The sequence below is a fragment of the Macaca mulatta genome, chromosome 7 (assembly GCF_049350105.2).
Source record: "Macaca mulatta isolate MMU2019108-1 chromosome 7, T2T-MMU8v2.0, whole genome shotgun sequence".
In the NCBI taxonomy this organism is placed as follows: domain Eukaryota; kingdom Metazoa; phylum Chordata; class Mammalia; order Primates; family Cercopithecidae; genus Macaca; species Macaca mulatta.
The window spans coordinates 12,453,389-12,481,304 of NC_133412.1; the positions used below are offsets into that span (position 1 = coordinate 12,453,389).

Consider the following 27,916-nt stretch of genomic DNA (forward strand, 5'->3'; position numbering starts at 1 on the left):
CACTGTGTTAGCCAGGATGGTCTCGATCTCCTGACCTTGTGATCCGCCCGCCTCGGCCTCCCAAAGTGCCCGGACTACAGGCTTGAGCCACCGCGCCCGGCCGGAAGTTGATTTTCAATGATAAGGTACAATGGAGGGAGGGCAGAGAACTGTCTGGGGTGCTGTGGTGGTGGTGGGCTGGCTACACAAAGTGCTGCTGCTGCTGCCCCTTGGCGGCCGCCTTGCTGGTGAGGTCCTTGGCCTTCTCTGCAGCTGCCAGTGCCGTCTCCTTTGCATTCTCCTTGTCTTCCTTGGCTGTCTCAACAAGTGTTTTGAAAGGGGCCTCGCCTTGCAGCTTCGCCAAGGTATGTTCAAAACCCTTCATGGTCTTGGTCACGTTGCTTTTGAATTGGGCAAGACCAAATTCCCGGACAGCTCTGAGGACACCAAATAAGCTAGAGGAGACCCTCGCTTCCCGGCAGATTTCGGTCCAGCCACTGTTGACAGAGTTCACAGTCAACTCATCGTTCCTCCACCACCATCGGCCAGGCGTCGTTGATGTTTCAGGTGAAGGTGGTCACGCTCTGATTCTGTGGGTCCACAACAGAGTCCTCCAGTATGTATGTCCACCGAGTGAGCAACACTGGCAGGAAACAGCCACTCAGCCCAGCGGGGCATCCTCTCGGTCTCGGTCAGGAGTCGCGGGGACAGCAGTTTCTGGCCAGGGGTCACCTCCCGGTGTACTATGTCTTCCGTCAAGATATGTTTGCCACAGGGATTCGGGTACCGCTGCCCTAAGGCGGCGAACACTTGGTCCCAGGAACTCCGGAGCACGCTCTGGCCCAGGAAATACTTCACCATCGTCGCGGCCGGAGCGGGCTCAGCACCCGCTCAGCATCAGGGCTGTGGAGCCTGGGAGGCACGCGGGGGCCGGGCCGGGGCTCGGTGCACACCCGCCGCCAGGTGCTTAGCTTAGTCACCACCGCACCGCGCCTGAGCAGCTGCCGCTGCCGCTACCATGAGTTCAGATATTTTATTTTATTTTTCTGGACAGTAGACTGGATTCAAATGAACAGATATTTGTACATCAATAGTAAGATTATTCACAATAGCCAAAAGATAGAAATAACCCAAATTTAATTGGCAGATGAAAGGATAACCAAAATGTGGTATATACACACAATGGAATCTCATTCACCCTTAAAAAGGAATAAAATTCTAATTCATGCAATAATAACCTTAAAGACATTATGCTAAATAAAATATACCCCACACAAAATGAGGAATATTGTATGATTCCTCTTATATGAGGTATGTAGAGTTGCCAAATTCATAGACAGCCAGTGGAATAGTGGTTATCAGGAGCCGAGGGGAGGGGAGGACTTGGAGTTACTGTTCAGTGGGTACAGAGTTTCAGTTTGGGATGATGAAAAACTTCTGGAGAACGGATAGCAGTGATGGCTGCACGACAACATGAGTGCACTTAATGCCAGTGAATTATACACTTAAAAATGACTAAAGTTGGCTGGGTGCAGTGGCTCACACCTGTAATCCCAGCACTTTTGGAGGCCGAGGTGGGCGGATCACGAGGTCAGGAGTTCGAGACCAGCCTGGCCAACATGGTGAAACCCCGTCTCTACTAAAAATACAAAAAAATTTAGCCAGGCATGGTGGTGGGCGCCTGTAATTCCCGCTACTCAGGAGGCTGAGGCAGGAGAATCGCTTGAAACTGGAAGGCGGAGGTTGCAGTGAGCCGAGATCACGCCACTGCACTCCAGCCTGGGCAACAAGAGCGAAACTCCGTCTCAGAAGAAAAAAAAAAAAAAAGACTAAAGTTGGCCGGGCGCGGTGGCTCACGCTTGTAATCCCAGCACTTTGGGAGGCTGAGGCGGGCAGATCATGAGGTCAGGAGATTGAGACCATCCTGGCTAACACAGTGAAACTCCATCTCTACTAAAAATACAAAAAATTAGCCGGGAGTGGTGGCAGGCGCCTGTAATCCCAGCTACTCGGGAGGCTGAGGCAGAAGAATCGTTTGAACCAGGGAGGCAGAGGTTGCAGTGAACCGAGATCCCGTCACTGCACTCCAGCCTGGGTGACAGATAAGACTCCATCTGAACCAAAAAAAAAAAAAAAAAAAGACTAAAGTTATACATTTTATTATAGTTTACCACAGTGAAAAATCACAAAAAAATTCACACTGGGTAACAAAAATTATTTAATATTCAAGCTTTTTAAACAGTGTGGTAGAACGCTGACATTTACAAAGCTTTGGAGATCTTTGTGAATCCCCAATTTTATAGGTATGAAAGTGTTCTGACTTTATTCTAACTTCCAGCTTTCTCTCCCTTAATAGTTCTTTCTCATACATATCCTCCCAACACAAAAAACAAATTCAGTGTCCATTGACTTTTCTTTTCCACAGTATGCATTTATTGCATTGTTAGGGACACGAGAATTTTCCCCCTGAAATGGTTTTCTTTTGCTTTGCCTAGAAAGTTCTGTGAATTCTTTCATGTTACACATCTGATCTGCCATCAAATTCAACATGCCACTATTTAATCTACTGAAAATTTCTATTTTCAGGCTAAAACAGATAATTTCTCTGAATTATTTTCCTTCCTCTTTATTTCTATCAAGAGCTCTAACAGTTGGCTTTCTTCTTTGAGCCAATTTTTGCCCATAAACCATCATGACAGTTACTATGAGAAACAAATAAAAAACAAAGATGAATAGTAATGAAAGTGCTAGATGATAAGATATGAATACTGGACAGTCAGTTAGGTTCATTGGCTGGTTAAATCATGCTTCTTGAAAGTATCTGTGATTCTAACTCTTGCTTCAGGAAAATTACAAATCAGCACCTATATAGGTTCATATTTGCAAAGTTCTAAGAACAGTATCTGACACATAGTAAATACATAATTTTAAATACAAAATACATGTTAGGGGTCTTTAGCAAATCAGAATCAATATACAAAGATCATCAGACCTAAAAAATACCAAAGCTGAGTTTATTGCTGGACAGACATGGAGGAGCTACATCGCTAAGATGCAAGTTAGGGGGTCTTCCCAACCAGGAATTGAAAGGCTAGATGTAGAGTAAAAAGAGAGAGTATAGCAAATAGGGAAAGATTTTGAGTTCACGTTTCTGATTGACCCATGAGGTGGATTGTTAACTCTTCTTATGATTGATATATTCAGGTTCCATGGCACCCATACTGAGAAAACTGGTTTCAAGTAAGTCTGGGTGGGCTGCGTAAGATTCAGTGGACCTAGGTTTATTCGACGGACGTCTTCAGCATATGAACATGCTTGAAATTTAGTGACCGTTTTATAACTGAAGTGTCCCGACAAATGTAAAAATCATTAACATTTATGATTGCTGAGAATCTATGCATTTTTCCAATAAAAATACTGATAGGATAACAGTGAGAAAGTGGCTAGGGATGTACACATGCTCTGAAAAATGATATGAGGAGTTTTGAAAAGTTTCCCACAGGAGTTTCTGAAGTCAGCTCTATCTTTTGATGAACCCACATAGTTAAGGAGTTCCCTGGTAAGAGAAGCCATGAGCACTTAGGAAGAGTAGAATTTACTCAGTGGGCTAACCCTATTTAATTGAAATTGCAACAATGTTATGAGGATTTAGTAATATTTCTCTATCGTCCTAGAACACCAGATAGAAAGTTTCAGTGTTTCATTCTGCAATGTACAGGAATTTTTGTGTGTGTGTCAACATTCCCCAGCTTTACTTCAGGTCCCTGAGCTAGTACCTGTCTAGAATACATGCTCAGTAAATACTAGTTGAATGAATACATCAATATATGAACAAACTGACATTTCTCTTTCCTTTAGTCACCTACAAATAGTAAGGAGGAGCTGACCTACTTGTTCCTTTTGGAATGGCACCAAAAATCTAGTTTTCTTCTGAGTGGAATGACCAGTTTCCTAGAGGAAAGCTCCACAATCAGACAAGCCACAAAATAGAAACTGATTTAAACTGGAGATTTAGGGGGAGAAAACACCAAAAGTTGAAATGATGGCATTAAAAAAATAACTTTATTAGAAAGGTAAGACGTGTCTTCTAGAAGGAAGGCTTCCATAGAAACAAAAAATGAATCTACTGTTTTACCAGTAGATTCTCACAAAAGATAGATTTAAAAATTATGTTTAGAAAAATAATGAGTAAGACTATAGAGATGAAAACATTGCATTTTATATATTTAATTTAAACATTTTAAAAGAGTGAATTAAGGCATTATTTTCCCATTAAAGAATGTTTCCATTTTAAGTTTGGGGGAATAGCAGGTTTTTCTTGTCACATGGTAAGTGATTCTTATGCTATAGCCATTAGAGATTCCCCCATCATCCCTGAGTGGGTAATTATTACTTGAAATAGCTCTTTCAGAGTGATTATTATAAAATATACCTGTCTTCTGTTGATCTACTGCTTTATTTATCTCATGTTAAAAGATCTTTAGAAACCTTTCTATCATTAATGGACAAATTCCCTTTTACAGATACATCCATTAGTTGCTAGGAATAATTGTGATCCGATTAAAGTATAACCATTTAAGACAAATTCACACATTAAATGCTCAGTACTGTACATTGTTAAAGACTTAAATCTCCAGACCCAGTTTTTTTTTTTTCTTGATAGAGGATGATAAATGAGACCTCAAATAGTGGATGGATCTTCTCCTGTCTAGACTGGAGGAAAAAAAGGTCTGAAAAGTAAGCATATTGCTTGAAAAATCCTTCCAGAAGGGTGTTCAAGGATCACTGTAGATGTTATGAAATAACAAAGTATTACAGATCTCTTCGAGATGGAGGGAAACTCATTAAAAAGAAAAACAGAAAGAATAGATCTCAAATGGGTATTTAAGGAAATAAACATGACAAACTATTTCTTATATCTATGAGGTGATTCTCAGAAAGATTTAAAGCTAATTTGTTATTGTCATCATAACTATTTCCATGCAATTAAGATCATAAATAGAATTTGTTTTCACAAGGGGCAGTATTGGAGAGGCAGAAAGAGAAACATGCCAATATTTAGCAAAATTTATGCATTAGATTGTAAGCACCTTGAAGGTAGGGGCCTAATTAATTTCACTCCTCATCCTCAGAGCCTAAAGTTGATTCTGACAAATGTTATTACTCAATAAATGCTTGCTGAATTAATAATTTAAATTAGCACATGACAGTTTTCCTAACCTCAGTGGAGAATCCACAATCTACAAATGTGCTAAATTACAAATGTGCTTAAAATACATGTCTCCACAGAAAAAGATACCATGGATGGTGCTGGGGTTGGAAAATCAGCACATGAAAGTCATTTAATCCACAATGTAGCAGAAACATTACATATTTGAAATGAACAAGTAGCAGGAAAATAATACTGCAGCAATAAAACCAAAGAGAAAAATCATAAAATTAAATAAAAAGTTAAATTTTTCTTGTCTCTCTGTGCTTGAAGAGAAGTAGATTTAAGTATAAGAAGATGAAGAGATGTATAGAAATTGTCATGGAGAGACTTATATTCTCAAGGAATTTTAGAAGCTGATGGCTCTTAAAAATTATGTAGAATTTCCCTTCAAAACATAACCCTACTTATTCATGATAAAAGTCTTTGATAATACTATTTTAATGCTTATCAGTCAAGATTAAAATGATTTTTTAAAACTCAAAAGTGGAATGGTGAGAAAGGAAAAGAAACAAGTGAAGAAAAATCAAGTAACCCAACAACAAAGATGAAAATAGTATAAAACGTATTAATCTAGTACTCCCTGGGCTCCAGACACTGAGGATAGATACAAAAGTGGATAAAAACAGTCCCTGCCCTCAGTAAGGGAAGTCAAACTCATAAAAAACTAAGTGTTAAGTCATTATAAAAACTACAAAAGAGGTAATTGGGGTATAATAGGGCCAACAAGAAGGTGGCCAGAGCCTCCTGAGACCGTTGGTGAACCAGGCTTGCGGTGAATCTTAACAGAGGAGGAGTTTCTTTGCCGGCAGATAGAGTAAGAGCAATTCAGGCTCAGGGAACAGAGTGCGCCGAGGAAAGTGTGTGAAGTGCAGAGGCCGAGTGGAAGGGAGGTGATGCACTGGGACATGGGAATGGAGGGGCAGGCCAGGGCTGGAGCAAGAAAGGGTTCTGTGGTCCCCATGGGAAGCAGCCTGTCTTAAGTCTACAGACCCCTGGAAACTTAGGGGCTTTTAAGCATGGAAATGACATGACCAAGTGGACATCTTAGAAAGGTCACTCTGATGGCATTATGGAGGATAAATGGTAGCAGAGAAACCTGTTGAAAAACGTCAAGGGAATGAAAACTGGGAGTGAATAGCAGAGCTAATTATAGAGAGAACCAGGAAAGCCACTTGGTCTGTATTCATCCTCGTAAAGAGCCTCAAATTTAGATTCTTGACGTTATCTTCTACTGAGGTTATCTACACTGTCATTAGAATTCATTGTTAGGATGGAACATTTAAAATATGCTAAAAATGTTGTAACCTTGCTTTTATATGTCTTTAATTTTTAATACACTGAGAGCCTTGATAATAAAAAGGATCCAACCATGGGGAGGAAATCTCCATCTGAGAAAACTATTATCTTGCTGTGCCAGGTTTGTGCTTAGCCTTCTTCTCAAGACAGAAAATGGCAGGACTAGAGAAGAGATGACAGCTAGAAAGTTTCCATAACTGGAATCAGTTGAGGTTTTTGCAGTTGGGTGAAGAGAGTGTGCATCTCTTTCCTTACAAGTTTTTGATGTTTGTAAGATGGGTGTTCATAGCTTTGGAGCACCTGAACTGTTATTAAATAATTCTCTCTTTACCTACTTACAATATAGAGGAAGGTGCAGAATTGGAAATATTTAGTAAAAGTATTATGCTTCTCTAAATTACTCTCAATTTTCCTGACATAGAAGATTAACTTTGAGAAATGACCCAGGGTTAATTGTTTTTAAACTAAATTATTGAAAGTGGCTCTTTTCTCTCATATTTATGTCTCTGGTACTCTACTTTTTAAGACCTTATGAAAAGCATTATAATCATCTGCAAAAAAATCATCATTTTGTGGTGATTGATTACAAAACATGAAACTTAATTTTTGCTTTTTAAACATATTGCATAGCTATTATTGAAAGGAAGACTAGATATGCAGCCAAGTTAGTTAGGGGCTATTTATTTCCAGGTAATCACAGCACAATCACCCTGATGAATAAAGTAAATAACAATACAGCAGATTTAAAGGGAGCTGAATTTTGAAGTTTTTAAAAAAGCATTCATTCATTAAATGCAATTGGTTATTAGCCCTTTGCTAAACGATTAACATATGTCTAAACTTAATAATTATCTATCACTCACAAAGGGTCTGTACATCATATACCTACAAAAATAAAAACACACCTTCAGGACGAAGTGGCATAATTGTAAGGCCAAACTTGATTGAAACAAAATCTGTATGAATTCAGACTGGAAATAAATCTAAATTATTCCTTCTGAGTTCAGTTGTCCTTGACATGTAGAAAAACCAGGAAAATATATCTCTTTTCAGAAAGAAAACAATTTTTTTCTTTTGGTGGATGACTAGATCTTTATCCATGTAGGAGAAAGCAATAAAGATGATAGAAGTATTACACTATTAAGATGAACAGAGAGGGTCTTCATATTTCTAAAGTTAGCCATCTCGTACAAGCCAAGGGCACAGAAAAGCTTTCTCTTTTGGAGTATTTGAGTCAATGTTTATATCCAATGCTCTGATCCTCCTGCTAGGGACGTCTTCTTTCCTCTTCCTCTGCACTGGACAGTCCCTAAACAGCTTGGGCACTGAGGGCACCACGCAAAAGAAGGCACTGGTAGTACGCTAATTAGTGCTCTGAGACCTGAGAGAATCTAAGCGTCTTTGAGAAAAGTCAGTTTACGGGGTCAAGCTTATCATAGTTCTGGTAGTTGGCACTGAAACGTGATCATCTTATGCAGATACAAAGTTGTACACAACTACTTTTTGGCTGAAAAGGTAAGGAACTTTCAAGATCCTTAATATTTCAATTGGGATTTGTTCAATACTAATTATTAGCATGCTTTAGAAAGTTCAAACTGTTTCCCTCATCAGGTATCAGTTTCCTGACCTAGAATTCCTATAAGGAAGATGGCCTAGAACAGTCATCTGTGAGGCAAATTCTGGTCCTCTTTTATGTTTAAATATGTTCTCTTCCTTACTGTTTTGATCTCATCAGACATTTTCTTTGCGGGGGCGAGGGTAATGGTGAGGGAATTGTTCCTGTCAAGTATGCTGCCTTACTTCGCTTTTTTTTTTTTTTTTTTGCAAGATAGACTCATAGCTTCCTTGACAGGAACAATGAAGTAATTAGTATTGTACCTCCCACTTAATTAATGTGTGACCCAAATTTTGTGGCATAAGTTTTCAATGCGTAGTTTCATTTTTTTTCTGCTCTTTTAAAAAATTGGGGTCAACATGACTTCTTGTTCAAGTAGGGAGAAAACAGAAAGGCCCAGTCTGCAGAACTCTTCACACAGAATCTTCTAATACAGTCCCTTTAACTTTGCACTACACTCAAATAAAAAATCAGGGCTTCCAAAATGGTTGCTGTGAAGCAGGCAGTCTCCCAAGTGTAGTTGTAGGCATGTTCTAATACTCACTTCTACCCGCGGGCCTCTCTTCTCTGACTTCTTTTCTCATATGACAGTGGTTAACGGAAAACTGACAAGAAGAATTTGGGGTTTATGATGAAAATTCTGTAAGAATTCATGGCGGGAAGGGATAGTTTACTTTTGGGTATTCAACTCCCTAGGTATTCTAAATGTTAGGTTTCCCATAACACAAAGGCACAGAGGCTCACATGTGCCCAAAGTAGTGCCATGTTTAAAGATTTCTTCTCATGAGTAGCATTTACTGGCCTCAGCCCATCTTTACATTAAAAAAAAATCTGCTAAGTATGGATTCTATATTCTAAAGCCTAAGAATTATAAATAAAATCTGAACCATGGAAAACTGAACAACTTTCTAAGATGTTTACCAGAGACATGTGCATTCAGATCTTTCCTCAAATTAGATCTCTGGCATTCCTTTCTTGCTTTCTAGCATTGCTCCAATGCCATATCTGTTTCATGGCTGGGAGGAAGCCAATTTTAAGGATCTATTGCACAAAGAACTATTTACTGAGACATATGGAATGCGTTCACTACAAAATAAACAGGAGTAACATGCCTTTAATATAGATTTTGACAATAAGAAATGAGACTAATTTGTCTTTGCACCCTCATGCTCTAGAATACAGTGGCAATATCTTTGCTATTTATTATGGTGCAGCAACGTCCATGGTTTTGGAGGCACATACTTTTCTTAGCTTAGTCTCACTCTTCACCTTTACATACCCTTCGCATTGTCTTCCAAAAGGTGAAAATCTATTACCTTATAAGTTTTTACAATGAGAAGACCTTTTCATACTAATGCACAAATTTCCTATGCTCTACCAATGGTGGCATTATTTTCTCTGCCTGCCAGATTGAAAACTTAGTCATTTTGACTCTTTTCTGTACATCATAAAATTCTGGCAAGTTCTCGAGTCTCTCAAATATAGATCCCACTTTAGTACTTCCATCATTTTTCCTCCTGTAGGACAGTCATTCTCAAACTTTAGTTTGCAGATAAGGACCTGGGAAACTCATGACATACAGATTCTTGGCCCCAGTCTTAGATTATTTAGTAGGTCTTAGGAAAGGCACAGGAAACTGAATTTTAATAAGTCACTTAAATACAATTCTAGATTCTAGGTTTTCTTAAATTCTAGATTTTGAAAAGTCTATTCTACAGTCTTCTTATCTCTGTTGTATCTTTCAAATGGTTTTCCAAAAAAAGCATCTTACAGATTATATCATGCTTATTCACTCATTTATGCCTTCAACTATTTGTTAAACACCTTCTGTGTTTCAGTACTTTCCTAGGTATCGCATTCATAATAGTGACCGAAACAAACATCCCTGACCTGCTAGAGTTCATAGTCTGTGTTTCCCCAGGTTTAGGAAGAGGCTTCTATAACTTATCAGATGAGATCTACGTCCTCAGTCTGATGTTGAAGATCTTACTAACTTGTCTCTTACTACCTTTCAACAAGGATGTTCCTCTCTAGTTAGGTCATTTTCTCTTACTGTTTTGTAGCCTTTCTGTCCCCATACACAGTCAGTCTACCTCTGGTCTTTGGTCTTATTATTCTCCATCAGAAATATTGTCCACTATTGTGGACAGGGAATAAAGTTGAGAAAGCAAGATTCATTTATTCAATTAAACACATATTTATTGAGAGCCAAACACTATTCTAGATATAAGGAAATTCAGCACCAAACAAGACAGAAAACAACCATACAACAAAAAGCTCCCGGAAATATCAGATAAATGCAATATGGGGTGTGACAGTGATAGTGACCCAGAAGCTACTTCATATAGGGTAGTTAGGTATCCTTGAATGACAAAGATAGTGGCTATGCCAAGAATGGATGCTGGTGAGAATGTCAAGGAAGGGCAACCCTTGTATGTTGTTGGTGAGAATATAATTTAGCACAGTCATTAGGGAGAACAGTAGGAAGCTAAAAACAGAACTGTATTGGTGAGAATAGAATTTAGCACAGTCATTAGGGAGAACAGTAGGAAGCTAAAAATAGAACTATCATATGATCCAGCAACCCCATCTGTTGAGTATATATCTAAAAGAAAGAAAATCACCATATCGAAGAGATATCTGCACTCTCATTTTTATTACAGCACTATTCACAATAGCCAAGGTGGAATCAATCTAAGTGTCCATCAATGGATGAACAGACAAAGAAAATGTGATATGGATATACAATGGAATATTATTCAGCCATGAAAGATAATGGAATTCTGTCATTTACAACAACATGATTGCAACTAGAGGCCATTACGTTAAGTGAAATAAGCCAGGCACAGAAAAACGAATATTCCATGTTCTCACTCATGTGTGGGAGCTAAAAAAAAAGTTGACTAATGGAGATAGAGAATAGAATGGTGGTTACCAGAGGCTAAGAGAGTAGTAGGGACAGGGAGATAGAAAGGGGATCGCTAATAGGTACAAAAATATAGTGAGATACAAGGATGTAGTGTTTGGTACCACAATAAGGCAACTACAGTTAACAATAATTTATTGTATCTTTCAAAATAACTAGAAGAGTGGAATTGGAATGTTCCTAACACACACACAGACACACACACGCACAGACAAATAAATGCTTGAGGTGATGGCTATCCCAATTACTCTGATTTGATTATTACACATTGTATCATTGTATCAAAATATCACATGTATCTCATAAATATGTACAACTAATATGGATCCATAATAATAATAAAAGATAAAGAAGTAATGTAAATGTAAATAAATGTCAAAAAAGAATTTGCATGTTTTCAATCTTTTCTTCCAAAATATTTTAAATTATTTATTAAAATTACAGGGCAAAATACAAAATACATTTTAAAAACACAGTGGCCATGCAAACTTCAGGGGAAGAGCATTACAGGCAGAAGGAATAGCTAGTGCTAAGACTTTCAGATGAAAATGTTTGTAAGAGGAATATGAAGAAAGCCAGTGTGGCTGGTGCACAGTGAGAGATGATGAGGCAGTAAAGGCTAGGATCAAAGAACTCCACATAGGCCAGATGACACAGGGGCAAGAGTATGGATTTTATTCTAAGTGGAATAAAATGCCACGGGAGGCTTTTAAGCAGGGGAGCGATGTGATCTGATTTATGTTTTAGCAAAGCTCTCTTTGGCTTCTGTGTGGAAACTATAGACAAGCAAGAAGAAACCAAACAGAGATTTCTGTGGCAGCCCAGCTGAATGATAATGGTGGTGTGGGTAGGCAGTGGTATGAATGGGCTGAAATGTATAGACTAGCAGATGTTATGGAAGCAGTGTCAAGGGGCTTGGTGATGGATGGGATGTAGTGGGTCAAAGAGAGGACTCAAAGGTAATTCTGAAATTTTTCACTTGAGTAATTGACTGGGTGGTCACATCCTTCACTGATCTAGGGAAGACTGGAGAAGGTGCAGACTGGGGTGAGAGGGTGAAATCAAAAGTCTAAATGGTGGATGATGTGGCTGAATATATAGCTGCTGGAGTCAGACTGCCAAAGGCTTCCAAGGAGAAAAAAACAGTGGCAGCCCCTATTACTATTAAGATTATCTAACAGGATATCTGATAAAAATTATATATTGTAGCATTTTCAGAGCTTGAAATACTGGTTCATAAAAATGGGGATATTTTACTCAGTTACGAGTTCTATTGCCAATGGGCAGTATCTCAGAAACAGGATGTCTGTAAAGAGGATCTTTGTTGTGACAAGGAAGAAAAACTGTTGCTCTTTGTGAGAAAATGTTTCCAGTTTACAATTAATTTTATTTTTCTGACTGAATTTCTTTTCCAATTCCACAAGCCTGGTTAATAAGAACACTCCATGTATAATTTAGGAAATCTAGACAGGGAAAATCATCAAAGAGAATGCAAGTGATGAAGAAAATCAATGTGCTTACCCACTCTGTGTGTTCACTTATCCTTCATTTTCCACTTCTTTCGTCTTCATAAAAACTTGGCCACTGAAGCCAAGTGAACCATTGAAATGTATATATTTTTTCCTTAAGAAGCAAATTTTGGCTCACGTGTGTCAATTTCAAAAGTAGCTGCTTCTTTCCTAGATGAGTCATTTTCTAAATAAGTGATTTTGGTTTTTTGTTTGGCAAGTTGAGTAATTTTGGCTTTGTCAATAGTTGGTATTATCATCAAGTAGGAGGCAAATTATTCACTGTGAATGAATTAATATCTCAAAGAACCACAGTTATTTATGCCCTGAGTGATAAGCTTGGGAACTGTTAATCAGCGCACTGACAGAATTTGTCAATGAGATCAATGCATCGCTGTTGGGGATCGTCCAGGAATGATAGAGGACAGGAAACTATCAGAAGATTAGATTCATTCATTTGCTTGCTCCTTCTTTCTTTCTTCTGTTTCTTCCCTTGCTCTTTCTCTTCCTTCCTTAACATATATTCATGATCTCTTCTGTGCTAAGTGTCAGGGATAACCTTAAGGAGACCATATACCGCAACGTTAACAATCTAGCGGGGAAAATAAACACATGAAGACATCGGACATCAATAGAGCACAGAGTACTAAGTACAATAATAACGGTCTATACAATGCTTTAAAGTGCAGATAAGACTCTAACTTGCCCTGTGGGGATTAGGAAGGGCCTCACTGAGAAAAGGAAATACAAATTTGGTAAGTGGAGAAGGTGGTATTTTAGGCCGAAGAAAATGTATGTGCAAAGCCAGGCTCTTGTGAAAAAATATCACCACTACCACAGCAACCGCAATATCATGTGCTTACTTTACATCAGGCACCATGTTAGGTGCTTTTCATAAATGAATGCATTTAATCATTACAACCACTCTATAAGGTAGGTATTATTCCCATTTTTTGGATAAGAAACTAAGTCCCCAAATGGTTAAGAAACTTGTCCCAAAGAAAAACTTTAGGGGGTTGCTTAGGGAGTTGTGAGCCCTTTGGTAGACTGGTATGTGAAGGGTATGGTGGAAAATGTCTCAAGATGAGGCTGGAAAGACCATCACAAGTTTAAGAAACACTAAAGTACATTACTGGGTAGAGTTTAGGCTTACTCTTAAACAGGACACATTTTTCTATCTCTGTCTCCATCCACTCATTTTTTGAATATCTGTTACATAAAGGACTTTAAGGAAGACACAAAAATCATACACAAAATGAATAAAAATGAGGATAAAGGAAGAGAAAAGACGGGAAAATGGAATGGAGTTAGGAATAAGGCCAGCTGAGTAGACACAGTGAATCTCGGCAGACACTGGTGTTGTTTTACATCTTTCTGTGGAAGTTGAACCAAACAAGGAGAGAAGGCCAACCTACCCACTGAGTGAGCTGAAACTGGACCCACTGGAAAGGCCAGGATTTGCTGAAATAATGATTTCTGAAGTCATTTAATCAGATGAATAGTGAATAGACGCAAAATAGAAGTCCTGACGTCTTATTTCTTATAGCACATTTGATATGATTTTAGCTTGGAAAAAATTATAAAGGCCAGGCCACTAGGCCAGGCACGGGGGCTCATGCCTGTGGTCCCAGCACTTTGGGAGGCCAAGGCGGGTGGATCACTTGAGCCCACGAGTTCGAAACCAGCCCAGTCAACATGCTGAAACCATGTCTCTACTAAAATACAAAATTAGCTGGGTGTGGTGGTCCATGCCTGTAATCCCAGCTACTCAGGAGGCTGAGGTGGAGGTTGCAGTGAGCCGAGATTGCACCACAGCACTCCAGCCTGGGTGACAGAATGAGACTCTGTCTCAAAAAAAAAAAAAAAAAAAAAAAAAAGGGAGATAGAACCAGATACCCACCTTAACCAAAACATAATCTTAATAAGGCACTCATGGAATGTCTATCTTTAATAATTCTACGACTTGAATATCTGCCAAAATAACCTGTGACATTTATACCAGTTTAACTAAATCAGCGAACTTGCTGGTTGGCTCGTTATTTTTAAACCCATTAAAATATTCAGACACCTAACAAATATGCTAACTTGGGTTTTGGGAACGTTTGATGTATAGCCCTTCCTTTTGGTAGATTAGCTACTGGGGGAAGTTGATTATTCAGGCTACTCTTAAGTTTATAGGATTTAGGCTGGGCACAGTGGCTCACGTCTGTAATCCTAGCACTTTGGGAGGCCGAGGTGGGTGGATCACTTGAGGTCAGGAGTTCGAGACCAGCCTGGCCAACATGGTGAAACCCTGTCTCTACTAAAAATACAAAAATTAGTCGGGCATGGTGGCGCATGCCTGTAATTCCAGCTACTCGGGAGGCTCAGGCAGGAGAATCACTTGAACCTGGGAGGCGGAGGTTGCAGTGAGCCAAAATTGTGCCACTGCATGCCAGCCTGGGCAACAGAGTGAGACTCCGTCTCAAAAAAAAAAAAAAAAATATATATATATATATATATACTTATAAGATTATTTAGAAGCCAGTTCAAAAGAAGAGAGGAATAGAGCCAGAACACAAACTATGGAAAAGTTAACTGCTCTGTTAAGAGATTGTCTCAAGCAGTGCCAACTCTAGTGTCAGTAATCCGACTCCATTTTTGTATAAACATTAATAGGGATAGCATGACCAGAGAGGTCTATGTTGAGTTTGTTTCTTGACCAATAACCAATTACCGTCCACAGAAGCAAAAATTAATGGAAGCTGCACATAATCTGAAAATGCTCCTGGTAGATATTTGCATGAAGTGGTAAAAAGTACCATAGTGTCGTGAGAGGCTGCAGCATGACAGCTAGCTCTAAAAGTCACCAATTCGTTATGAGAAAACTGTCCTGAGAGAAACTAATAATTGGTCAGGCATATGGGTTGTGTATGATTCAAGTAAACTGTCAAGTGGCCTAGTAAGTCTAAGATTTGGGGGAACAGAAGGTGAGCCTCTCTGAAAAGGGAATAAACGACAATCTACCAGGAGGTACTGTGCCCCGACTCAGTAAAAGTTTACAACACGCCATGAAAGAGGAAGGATCTCAATTCAGAGAAACCACTGAATAGCTCTGAGGGTAAAATGTCTTAACCAGGGACTTCATTGGCTTACATTTTCAATCAGCTGAACAGAATGAGACCCTGACTGGTGGAAGCTGAGGCAGTTAGCTATGTCATAAGATGATGAGATGAGTCTCCCTACCTATCAGCGGCGTCCCCACAACTTTTCCCCCACTCCATTCATACCTGCGTTAACTTTGTCTAGAATCCATGCTTATTGTCTAAAGAAACCTAATGGCATGTGACATAGCTCTGGCTCTACAGGTCTTTTTAGAACCAAGGTTTTTTTCTGAGATAATAAAATGTGTTAAATACGCTTTAAAAGCTTTAAAATTTATATGGCCATAGTCTCCTGTTCAGTTTTTTTTTTTTTTTTTTTTTTTTTTTTTTTTTTTTTTTTTAGCTACTCAGCGAATCTGGTCAAACTAGGTACTAGAAAAGTGAAAAGTGGGACCTGCATTAGTTTTGAAATGTGTTTTAAATTTAAATAATTTTTTTCCAAGTAAAATTGATGGTAAATTCTGCTGATCTGTGGAAAGGGATTAACTTTAGTTTCAAGTTCCAGAGGCAGAGATTACCTGGTTCTCACTGAACTGAAAGAGATTCAACTGGTCATCAGTGAATGTGGAAAGCCACTCAGTCAGCTGTGCTGCTTTGAGCTCCCCTCCAACTCCTAGTCCAGTTGTCTATGCTCGTAACTCACACATGTACAGTTATATTTAGGATTAACACAGGACAAAAGCACTCACTCATCACCCATTTAAAATATCCTTTCTATGGATGATGAGAATCCCAGAAAAATCTGTGGGACTGGATTCTGGAGAATCATGGGTAAAATTTCTAGATTTCCCCAATGTACTGTGATTCAATTTATCAGGTAAATGAACATGCTGAGGAATTTTCCCTTGATTTGACAAATTTATCTCTAAGAGAACATCCCATAGTCATTCTACTGGAGACACAGTCTTCATTTTTCATGAATTTCAGGTTGTCACCAATGTTTAGAGGGACTATTTAGCTTCAGGGTGACATATGAGCTATTTCCAAATATTTTGTAGGCTGTTATGCAGATGTAGTACTACACTCATTCGCCAAAGCCACATAGGTGGAATAACATCTTAACAGTCATAGAGCTATCCAAAGTTGAAATTACCTCAGAAGGCTTGACCCCTATTCCCCACTCCAAGAGAAGTTCAGTAAGAGTGTGGATACCTTTTGGCAGGAAAGTCGTGTGTAGAGAGTACTTGGATCACATGATATGGAGCTTTCCAAACCTAAAAGTCCTACGAATGAGTGTTTAAAAAAGTTGTTTTTTAAACAATTTAATTTTGTGGGGTTATCAGCTACATGATAATATCTGAGGAAGGACTTTTTGTTGGAGGCAAAATGTATGCTTATGTTTCACACTTCTAAGTTTTAAAATTGTTGTATTATTTATCACTTTTCAGAGAGCTTACTAGAAATAAATGTGAAAATTTCTTAAGATGTTGAATACTAATAAGGTCATAATTGAAGTTGGAATATTACATTTTTTCTTTTAGACACAACTCCTTGGGTGATATAGAACCCTAAATTTATTTATGTTTTACCTTTTTATTTTGGAAGAGTTAAAATTTATAAAAGTTGATAGACTAGTACAAGGAATGCTTATCTACCTATCACCTAGCTTCAAGAATTATTAATTTATAGGGCAGAATAACTAATTTAAAAGGCAGAGTAATGACCTCCAACAAAGATGTCCATGTCCTAAACCCTGGAACTTGTTACTATATTAGGTCACATGGTAAATAGGAATTAAGGTTGCTAATCAATTGGCCTTGGGATGGGGAGATTATCTTGATTGTCCAGGTCAGACCAATCTAATCACATGAGTCCTTATAAGTACAGGAGGGAGGCAGAAGAGAAAGAACCAGACGGATAGCAATGTGAGAAGAACTTGGCCTGATGTTGCTAGCTGAAGATGGAGGAGTGGGACCCTTAGCCAAGGAATGTGGGTGGCTTTTAAACTTGAAAAAGCAGAAATATGGATTCTTGTCTAAAACCTCCTGGAGGCATGTAGGCCTGCCAACACCTTGATTTTAGCTTAGTGAGGCTCATTTCAGACTTCTGACCCACAGAATTATAAGATAATAAATATTTGTTGTTTTAAGCTATTTTGTTTTCATAATTTTGTACAGCAGCCATAGAAACCAAATTGCTAAAAAAGATAAAATAATGTCAAAGTATGAAAAAAATGAAATAATCCTTAAGGATATAGGTAGAAATTTCTTTGTGTATGTTTTCAAGTAAAACAACTATTTACAAACTTAGCAAAGAAAGAGAATGCTGCTATTTTTAGGGTTTTGAGTACAATAGAGATATAAGACTGAATACCTATAAATGAGGTTTTAATATATGCTACCAAAAGTTAAATAGACATTTAAATTGCTGCTATTACAAATTTTATTAATTATTTAAATGATTTAAACCTATTATTCTGATCTTGTGGTACCATTTTTATTAAACTACTTATCTCCATTTCTTAAATTACAAATTAGATAGTCTGGCTTATTTAAATGTCTATATTATGATTGCTCTTGATGGCTTTTCTTTATATGCTATTTATCATCCAGTTTCAACCAAAAGGCAAATATTGGAGAGGGGAAATCATATTATTTTATAAAAGCTAGCGAAATTGTTTATACTTATTAAGATATGTTACTTTCAATAAAACCAATTAAAGTCTAGAATCATTTTTCAAAATCATTCTTTAAATTCCCATTTACATTTACAGGTTTTTTTTTCTTGTCTTGATACATAAAGCATTTAATTTGAGTTGAAAAACCAAGCAACCAGTCACTCAACCAATGGAATGACTCACTTTGGAAACATATCTGTAAGTGAAAACAAAAAATAAAATGAAGGCCGGGTGCAGCGGCTCACGCCTGTAATTCCAGCACTTCGGGAGGTCAAGGTGGGAGGATCGCTTGAGCTTAGGAGTTCAAGACCAGCCCTGGCAACATAGTGAGACACTCATCTTTACAAAATATAAAAAAAAATTAGTGTGGTGGCACATGCCGGTAGTCCCAGCTACTAGAGAGGCTGAAGTGGGAGGACTGCGTGAGCCTAGGAATTTGAGGCTGCAGTGAGTCATGATTATGCTACTGCATGCCAGCCTTGGTGACAGAGCTAGATCCTGCCTAAGAAAAAAAAAGGAAACAAAAACAAAGTAATTAAAATTTATAAGTAGTCATTTTTTAAAATCAATGCAAATGACTTGGATGGAATTTTTCATATGTATTTTTGAATCTTGATAGTGTTAAAATAAAGGGCAAAAGATCAATGACTGTATTACTGAAGTCACGTATACTAATAGATCATTCATTTCTTTTATGTTTCAGGCCTTCCTCCTCTGAGATACCAGCTATATGATTCAGAATCTGGAGTGAAGTTTTATTAAATGTTATCATTCGAGGTAGATTCAACTATAGTGTTTGAAATGTGCAGATTATATTTCTTTGGAAAGTTGCAGGAAAAATGTTGTGACAGCATATACTTGCCTTAAAAGTGTAATTTAGAAACACATACTAATAATATTGAGCATATGGCACAAACTTTAACACACAGGCACACACTAAGTGACAAAATCTCAGGAATACATGTAAGATTTGACATTCTACTTAATACAATTATTTTCAGGAACTTATTCTTTCCAGACACGATGAAAAACGAAAAGGTACAAAAGTGACGGTAGTCTCTAAAGGTATTATGATGGTTAATTTTACGTGTGATAGTTAATATTAGGTATCAACTTGGCTAGGCTACGGTGCTCAGTTGTTTGGTCAAATACAAGTCTAGATGTTAATGTGATGAGTTGATGGTGTTGATGTTTTTAGGTATGATTAGCAATTATAATCAGTAGACTTTGAGTAGAGCAGATCACCCTCTAATGTGAGTGGGCCTCATCCAATTAGTTGGCCTTCAGAGAAAGAATGAAGTTTCCTGAGGAAGGAGCAACTCTGCCTTGAAATGGCAGCATGCCTTGCTGGAAACTCCAGCTCTGCCTTGAAACTGCAGCACGGAAACTCTGCCTGAGTTTCCCACCGGCTGGCCTGCACCGCAGATTTTAGATTCCAGACTGCAATATCAACTCTTACCTGAATTTCCAGCCTCTTGGCCTGCCCTACAGATTTCAGACTTTCCAGCCTCCAAAATCATATGAGCTGTCTCTCTCTGTCTCTCTCTGTCTCTCTCTGTCTCTCTCTGTCTCTCTCTGTCTCTCTCTGTCTCTCTCTGTATATATGTATAAATATATTTGTATCTCTATCTACATATCCCACCGGTTCTGTTTCTCAGGAGAACCTTCACTAATAAAAGCTATTATTGCCCAAACACCTTTCAAATAAAATATTACCTTGATTACTTCTGAAATAAGGTAATTCTATAGTCTCATTGTGGAGACCTTTCAATGCCTTTATGTAAGTTGATCCAAAATATTGTGTTCTTTTTAACCCTAATTGATAATAACTTTTAAAAAGTTCAAAGGGATTTATTTTTTCTACCCAATATTCTTCTTCCCTGAGATTCTTTCCCTACCTCTGCCCAGTGTCCACAACTTTCCTCTCCAGCCCATGAGTCATCTCTCACATATACTCCATTTTTCTAAATTATAAGATCAGTGAAGAGTTTTAGAGACATTCTATCTTAGTTCTGATTTTTAAAAAAATCTTTCTGTGACCATCACTACTGTGTTTTGGATTGTAAGTACTCCCCTTGGTGACTGTTTTCTATCATGTTAACAATATATGTTTAGCCAATAGTTAAAAAAAAAAGTGTGCTGGAATAATTGTTGAAACAAACTAAATGACTCTGGATCAATTACCATAAGGCTGTCTTAAGAAGACTTGTTTTGTCTGCCTTAAAAGAAGACCCTTTAATAAGGTTTAAGAGAAATCTGTGACTTCATTTTATTTTTTAGGCGCAGAATAACTAATTCTGCCTGAAACTCTAAAAAGAATTGGAAACAGCAGTTAATTAAAAGCAATATAGTCCATGGTCAGGTCTGCACTCCTACCTAAGTAGACAGCATCTTTCAAAATGTTTGTTAATATAGGATTTTTTCAAAGCAAAGTTTAAAACTACAAAACTACTCTTTTGCTGTTGCTTAAGAAGGAGTTACCCGTTATGCAATTTATGACTCAGATTATCTTCTTAAACAATGTTACCCATATAAACCTTACTTGAAATCAGCGGTACTGGCATTCAAACATTTTCCTTATATGGAGTTAACTGTGTCCTCTATCATCTGACTGAACCAACTAAAGTCATTTCTCTTAAAGATATCAACAGCTCAAGGAAAAAAAAAGTTTTCTCCCTAGGGCTGGGGGAGGACTTTTACTCTGCACTTTAAAATGTTTGCTCTGTTCTAAGAAGATATTAGGATCAGTTGACTGACAACAGGAAGAATTTTCCTGGCAGAGAAGGAAGCCAGAGGAGATTCATATGCAGACAAAATTTTAACGATCAGGCTGTTTGTATACCCCATGTCTATTCTAATATGCCAAGCTGGGATAAATCAAATAGGCTCTAAAAATAGGAGATAAAAATGCGATTTCACAATAATTCTGGAGTTTACAGAATATCCATCTAAAGTGTTTCTTTTTTACAGAGTTATTACTGGGCAAAGCTAAACGGCTATTTCAATACATGCACTACTCAAAGAAAAAAAAATCCCTCAAAACTCTGCATTTAAAAAGTGTAATAAAGGTCCAACAGTTTTACTGAAGTGCTAGTGTGGGTTTAGAGAGACTAGGACCCACACAGAGATGCCCAAAATCTGTTTGAAACCAGGAGGGAAAGCAGGACGGATGACCACGTAGTGCTTGGTGGATATGACCACTTTCCAGCTGGCCCTCCCTCCACAGGAGAGGTCGGGACCAAAGTGTCCTGGCTCACAGCGTGAGGTACGTATCTACGCAGCTTGCCTCCATGATGTCCTCAGGTCTTTAGGGCTGGCAGTCTCTTATGGATGTGGGAGCTGGACTCCAGGCATGAATGCAGAGGACTACGTACACATGAAAGCACTGTTGGGGTGGACATGAAGCAAATGCTGCATAGCTCTCAGGACAGACTCCAGTCAGCCTTTCATAGCAACTTTATAATCATCCGGTTTTCCTTGGTTTCTCAAAGAAAATGTGTTCTTTGCGAGAATTAGTAGAACAACGGCTTGTAGACACCATCTTTAATTCCTGCCGTAATATATGTTATGAAAATCCCTCAAAGAGTACAGGAGGCCAGGTTCAGTGGCTCACACCCATAATCCCAGCCCTTTGGGAGGCTGAGGAGGGGAAACTGCCTGAGCCCAGGAGTTCAACAAAAGCCTGGGTAACATAATAAGAGCCCAGCTCTACAAAAAATAAAGCAATGAGCTGGGCATGGTGGCTCACCCTGTAGTCCCAGCTTCTTGGGAGGCTGAGGTGGGAGAATTGCTTAAGCCTGGGAGTTGGAGGCTGCAGTCAGCTGTGAGTTGGAGGCTGCAGTCAGCTGTGATTGCTCCTCTGCACTCCAGCCTAAGGGACAAAGTGCGACCCCGTCTCAAAAAAAAGTGTAGGAAATCCTGATTTCTGAGTGTGCGGAGAGCAGAGGCTGGGCAGACTCTTCTGTCCAACAGTAGAACATTTTTACCATCTCCCGTATCGCCTTTGGGGACCTTACTTACCCACCAGGCTAAGACTTCCAAATGGAATCTTCTAACCTAGCTGTCTTCCCCTTGTTGGGGTGAGCTTTGGCCTTTTTTCGTGCTAAGGCATTTCACAGGCAAAATGAAGGGTACAAATGAAAATTCAAAATCGAGGCATTCAGGGTTAATTCACGGCTTGCTAAACTATCTAAATTGAACTTTAAATAATTAGACTTAAAATATATTGGGTCAGAAGATAAATTTGATCACAGCAATACAAGAAGAATCTGATTTGGTTTTACCTTCATTCTTCCCTGAAGAAGGCTCTCTTTGAGAACCACTGCAGAACAAATTTAACTTAAATTTGATATAGATTGGATCAAGAAAACTAAAGATAACAGCAACAAGGAAACAATATAAAAAAGAAAAGCCGCCATACACTGATAACTCTAGGAGAATTAATGCAGTTGAAAATTACTTACTGTATGCAGTTTACAAGATTCTGTTTAAAAAAGCATGAACTATTCAGAAAGACTGAAATCTATTATATTAACGATGTATTTGTTTTTAAAGCTCTTTCTTTATTTTTAAAAATAAAGCTACTTAAGAGAAGTATTTTTTGTGTCTCAAGACAATGCAGATAGAGAGAAATACATGGATATACAGACAGAAATATTAACAGTTTGATTTTATTAAACTGTTAATTGCCTAATGATTTTTCCAGTTAGAATTTTTTTAGGATTCTTAATTTTAATTTTTTTTTCTTTTTTTTTGACTGAGTCTCGCTGCATTGGCAGGCTGTAGTGCAGGGGTATGATCTCGGCTCACTGCAACCTCTGCCTCCCAGATTCAAGCAATTCTCCTGCCTCACACTCACAAGTAGCTGGGACTACAGGTGCACGCCACCACGCCCAGCTAATTTCTGTATTTTTAGTAGAGACGGGGTTTCACCATGTTGGCCAGGATGGTCTTGATCTCTTGACCTCGTGATCTGCTCGCCTCGGCCTCCCAAAGTGCTGGGATTACAGGTGTGAGCCACCATACCCGGCATCTTTATTTTAATTCTTAATTTTTTCTTATTTTGGGGACCATTTTCCAAAAAGCATTACTTTCTGTTACCTCCAGTAAATGCATAGTATTTTATGGAAAAGCTATCTTTTGTTAGATAACTTTTTACCTCTTGGGAGGCGTTTTCTCTCTGTCTCTCTTCTCTCAAAAATCCAAGTCAATTTATTTCAAATAAGTGGCAATAAATGGAAAATTTTCACAAGTCTTAATCTGGCCTAGGTGTACAATACTAATAAACCAAGAGCTTCAGAAATTGAGTTACTGGCTTAGCTAAGACCTGACTAAAATGGTTTACCTTTTTTTAAAGCACTAAAAAAAGGCTTTTTTCATAATCACTGCATGCTGTTTTTAAGTCAATTTTGGTTTGTCTCTTCCATTTTTTTCTTGGTATGAACTTTGAGTTTTAAGGATTCTGAGGCAAAGATTTTTGTTGATTTCTAAGTATAGGTAAATAACACTAACCTTATGAATAATTATATCTTCATTTCTTTTCTTCTGTAGATTATTGATTAAAATACATACTCTGTTTTTCTGCAATATGTTCTTTCTGTAATAAACAGAAATGTATAAAGAAGAAAACCCGCCATCTAGAGAGAACCTCTTTTTACATTATGATGAATTTCTTTCTAGTCTTTTGTGTGCATACATACATTTCCAGGTTACTTATTTTAGATTTCAGAGCATAGACATGCTATCTTTCATGTTTGGCACTTAACAGAGTTTCGTTTTTTACTTTCATAGTGTCCTTTAACTGAACTTCCTTTACATGTGAAGTAACTGTCCTAGGATTTGGGAAGAACAATGACCGACAATTATTCTTCATTAGAGGATTTAGAATATGAAAATGCTGCTGGGGAGCTGGTTAGCTGATACAAACAGTACAACATTCTGGGGAGCTAGCTCTAGCTGCATTCTTTAAGCTGGCAGCCTATTCTGGAAGGCTTACAATACACTTGCTCAGAAAACAAATGTTCTCTGTTCCTGTCTATGCGGGGCAGATCCCTTCAGTTTGTCAAAATTCTTCTGCCATTTCTCCCTTTGCTGGAATCCAGTTCTGGGCATGTAATGGACAATTATTGACTTCACTGGAACACACAGAGGTGAAAACAGCTTCAAGTTCTGGGGTAGTAACCTTAGCCAGCCATCAAAGAATAATTTTATTTATGCACTGTGAAAAGGATGGCTGGACATATTTCTATCTGTATATCCATCCACTTCTCTCTCCATCTATCTACATTGTTTTGAGGCATAAAAAATGCTTCTCTTAAATAGCTTCATTTTTAAAAATAAAGAATGTTTTAAAAACAAATAGTATATGAAACATTTAAATCCCCTCTGCAATAGCATTTTTGTAATATTCCATAGTTGCATACCCAAATAAACAGAAGTCCAAAATGCCGAAAGGCGACCACCAAAATGGTATATAAAGCTTAGATAAATGTAATGGACTTATAGTTTCTGTGTGTGTCACATGCATGAGCACTTTATTCAAAGTTTTACTCATTGAATATGTATTACTTCAATATAATATTACTTGAATGTAATATTACTTTTATGATAGATAAAGCAAAGTAAACTTATGAGGAAGAATTTTAAAAGTTCTCACTGCAATAAACTTTCATTTGCGGTTCTTAAAAGTATATTTGACCACAGAATGTATTTTAAAAATGTGATATCAAAACCTAAAACTGTCAAGACTATTTCTTTGCTAAATGTTATGGGTATTGCATTTCATGTTTTGTTTTAATATTTCATTTTCTCACCTCCTTATTTCTTCCTTTTCTCTCCTTCTTATAAATACTAGCATAGTTATACCTCTAAACACTATCTTTTACTTTGGATGTTACGAGGAGAGGGAGAAGAAAACTGATATGTTTTAACCTTTGCATTATTTCAACATGATCTCAAATAGTTCTTTAAAACATTTTTGCCCTATATATTTTCTGTCCTTCTCTTCCCTCTCCATTTTCCTCTCTTTCCTAGAATAATCATGTTGATCTGCCATATTGCAGAAGTAGCAGTAATGGTACTACTAAAGGTGAACTTGAAAAATGTTACGACGTTTATTATCATTGTGTCTGTGCATTGGCTTAGTCTGTACATTATTCATAGATGGAACCTCTAAAATTCTTTAGGCTTCTTATTTAAAATAGTATTCATTTGGTGAATAACTACCATGACCTTATCACCCAACATGTCACCAAGCAGCTAATCAGGCTGTCCTGATGTCCTACTATTAAGGTTAGTCTATTCATAAATGTCTTGGGACAATTGTAATTGACTCTAGGAAAATCAAAGTGGGGATGACACTCCTGATTTCTTTTTCTGAAAGAAACATTGGTTAATATATATTACATATAGTGGTGTCACATTTATTGAATAAATTAACCTCTAAAGTGCCAAATAGAGCTCATTATTGCCATCAAGCAAGCACTTACATGGTGCTTTCTATATGGCAAGTATTTGATCTAAATGCTTGATGTATATTAACTCATTTATTCCTCTAACACTCCTATGAATAGGTACAATATTATTCCTGTTTAACAGATGAGGAAATTGAGGAGCAGGGAGGTGACAGAAATTGTCCAAAGTCTTGTAGCTCCTAAGCAGCAAAACTAAGCAAAATCCTAAGCAGCAGATTTAAAGCCAGGCAGCTTACCTTCTGAGGCCTTTCTCAATCACAATGCTGTCATACTTTATCATCAGTATATATTTGATCTTTTTTAAATATACAGAGCATTATCCACGCACAGGGAATGTAAAAAAATATAAAAGAGTTTCTGCCTTCAGAGTTCTTCAATCCAGTTAGAAAGAGAAAACAATATAAAATTGTAAACAATACTAGGCAGCAGAAGCAGTGACAAAGGAATCATTCAGATGAGTTTTCTAGGATTTTTAAGGTGGCCTGGTCGGTGATAGCATGGGAAATTTGGAAAGGCTTCATATATCTAGACTTGTGAAAGATTTGGACCAAGGATCAAGATGCTTTTTAAGATCTTTAAAAAAAAGTAATCTGAAATGTGGGTAACTTAAAAATGTACTCAAACTCACTGAGACAGATGGTCTGAAATAATCTGAATTATCTGTGGGTAGAGTGAGTACTTGATTAAACCCCAGCAGGTGAGTGAAAATTACTAATATAAAACAATGGAATTTAAAACACAATTATTATGCCATTAATATAGAAGAACTAGAGTGATCAGATAATTCAGAAAATGCTTGCCTTGATGCCTTTAAAAGTGGGACATGCAACGCCTTGGGCTGCAAACAATTAGTCCTGCATGTCAGAAGCTTGGGAGTGACAAGACCATGTGACAGCTCCGAACGATGAACCAGTGCCCAGGAGAACAGCAGTCTAGAAACTGACTTGATTTGATACTTCTTTTTGCTTAAAGCAACCAACATTTCAGTGATCTATAGTACTCCAGGGTTACATTCATCTACAATTACTATAATGCAATTGTTTCAGAAGAAATAATGGGTAAGTTAAATAACAAGACCATTGGCACCTCAGGATAAATAAGAATATAGGAAAATTTAATTGTTAAAATCCTGTATATCTATTTCTGCCACCTCTCCTAAGTTAACAGTAAAATTATTTCATTTTTCTTCCATTTAATTCACAAGCTGTAAGACTGTACTATAGTTTGGCTCCCCATTTTAGCTAATTATAGTTTATTCTATAAATTCCATATTTACAGGGAACATTATTTATCAGTTTCTTAACATTAATGTCTTTTGTAGAATGTGTTTAGCTTACACATAGATTGAATACATAGGTTGAATGTAAACATTATTTCAATGGATTCTAATAATCTGGTATAATTATTTTCTCTCTAGTATTTCTACCATCCACTCAGTTATTCAAAATTAGAAACCTAAGGGTCATTTTTGATTCTTTCCTTTCCTTTTCTACTCATACTTACTCAACACATGTTCTTGATTATACTTCTTAAATATTTTATAAATGTGTATAATTCATAAAGGCAAATTATTTCTATAGACCTGGAGGCATATATATTCCTGCTGAAATTAGAACCCAGGTCTTTTGATTCCTGATTCAGCCCTTTATTTGATCTATGATACTTTCAGAGTAGGGACTTTCTTTTTAACTCAAATCTGTCCTTTCTCAACAAGTAACTATAGAGTAAAAAATAATAAATGCAAGCTCCCTGCAAACATTAAAAAAAGGCACAGAATACCAATGAGTATTAATATGCATAAACACTATTAGCATTACCTATGATGCTTGACTCTGAATTTATCATTCTTAAGCTTCATTAAAGAATGTTTGCTGGATGTCCCCCTGGTCAATGTCTCTACCTGTGCTGTGGATCTTAACCGCTTTGGCCCCCTCCTAAGTCCTGCTCAGGTAATACTTCCCTCCCCACAGTATCTAACATCTCCACCCCGCTTTTCTCCTCCCTTGCTCTTTCCTTTCAGCCTATAACTATCCTTATATTTCTTCCAACTTAAGAAACAAAGAAAAGCAAACACACACACACAAAAACCCCCAAACTAAACTAAACTGAAAGCATTTCCTTGTCACCTCCCCTCACCGCACAACTAGA

The 27,916-nt window shown here is 37.6% G+C and overlaps 1 protein-coding gene and 1 pseudogene across 1 annotated transcript in view; both read right to left on the reverse strand.

The window, feature by feature from the left end:
* DPH6 (diphthamine biosynthesis 6) overlaps window positions 1-27,916 on the reverse strand; it is a 452,167-nt gene that overhangs the window by 22,593 nt on the left and 401,658 nt on the right. The gene's annotated exons all lie outside the window — the stretch shown is intronic.
* On the reverse strand, window positions 78-980 carry LOC698249 (PRELI domain-containing protein 1, mitochondrial pseudogene; annotated as a pseudogene).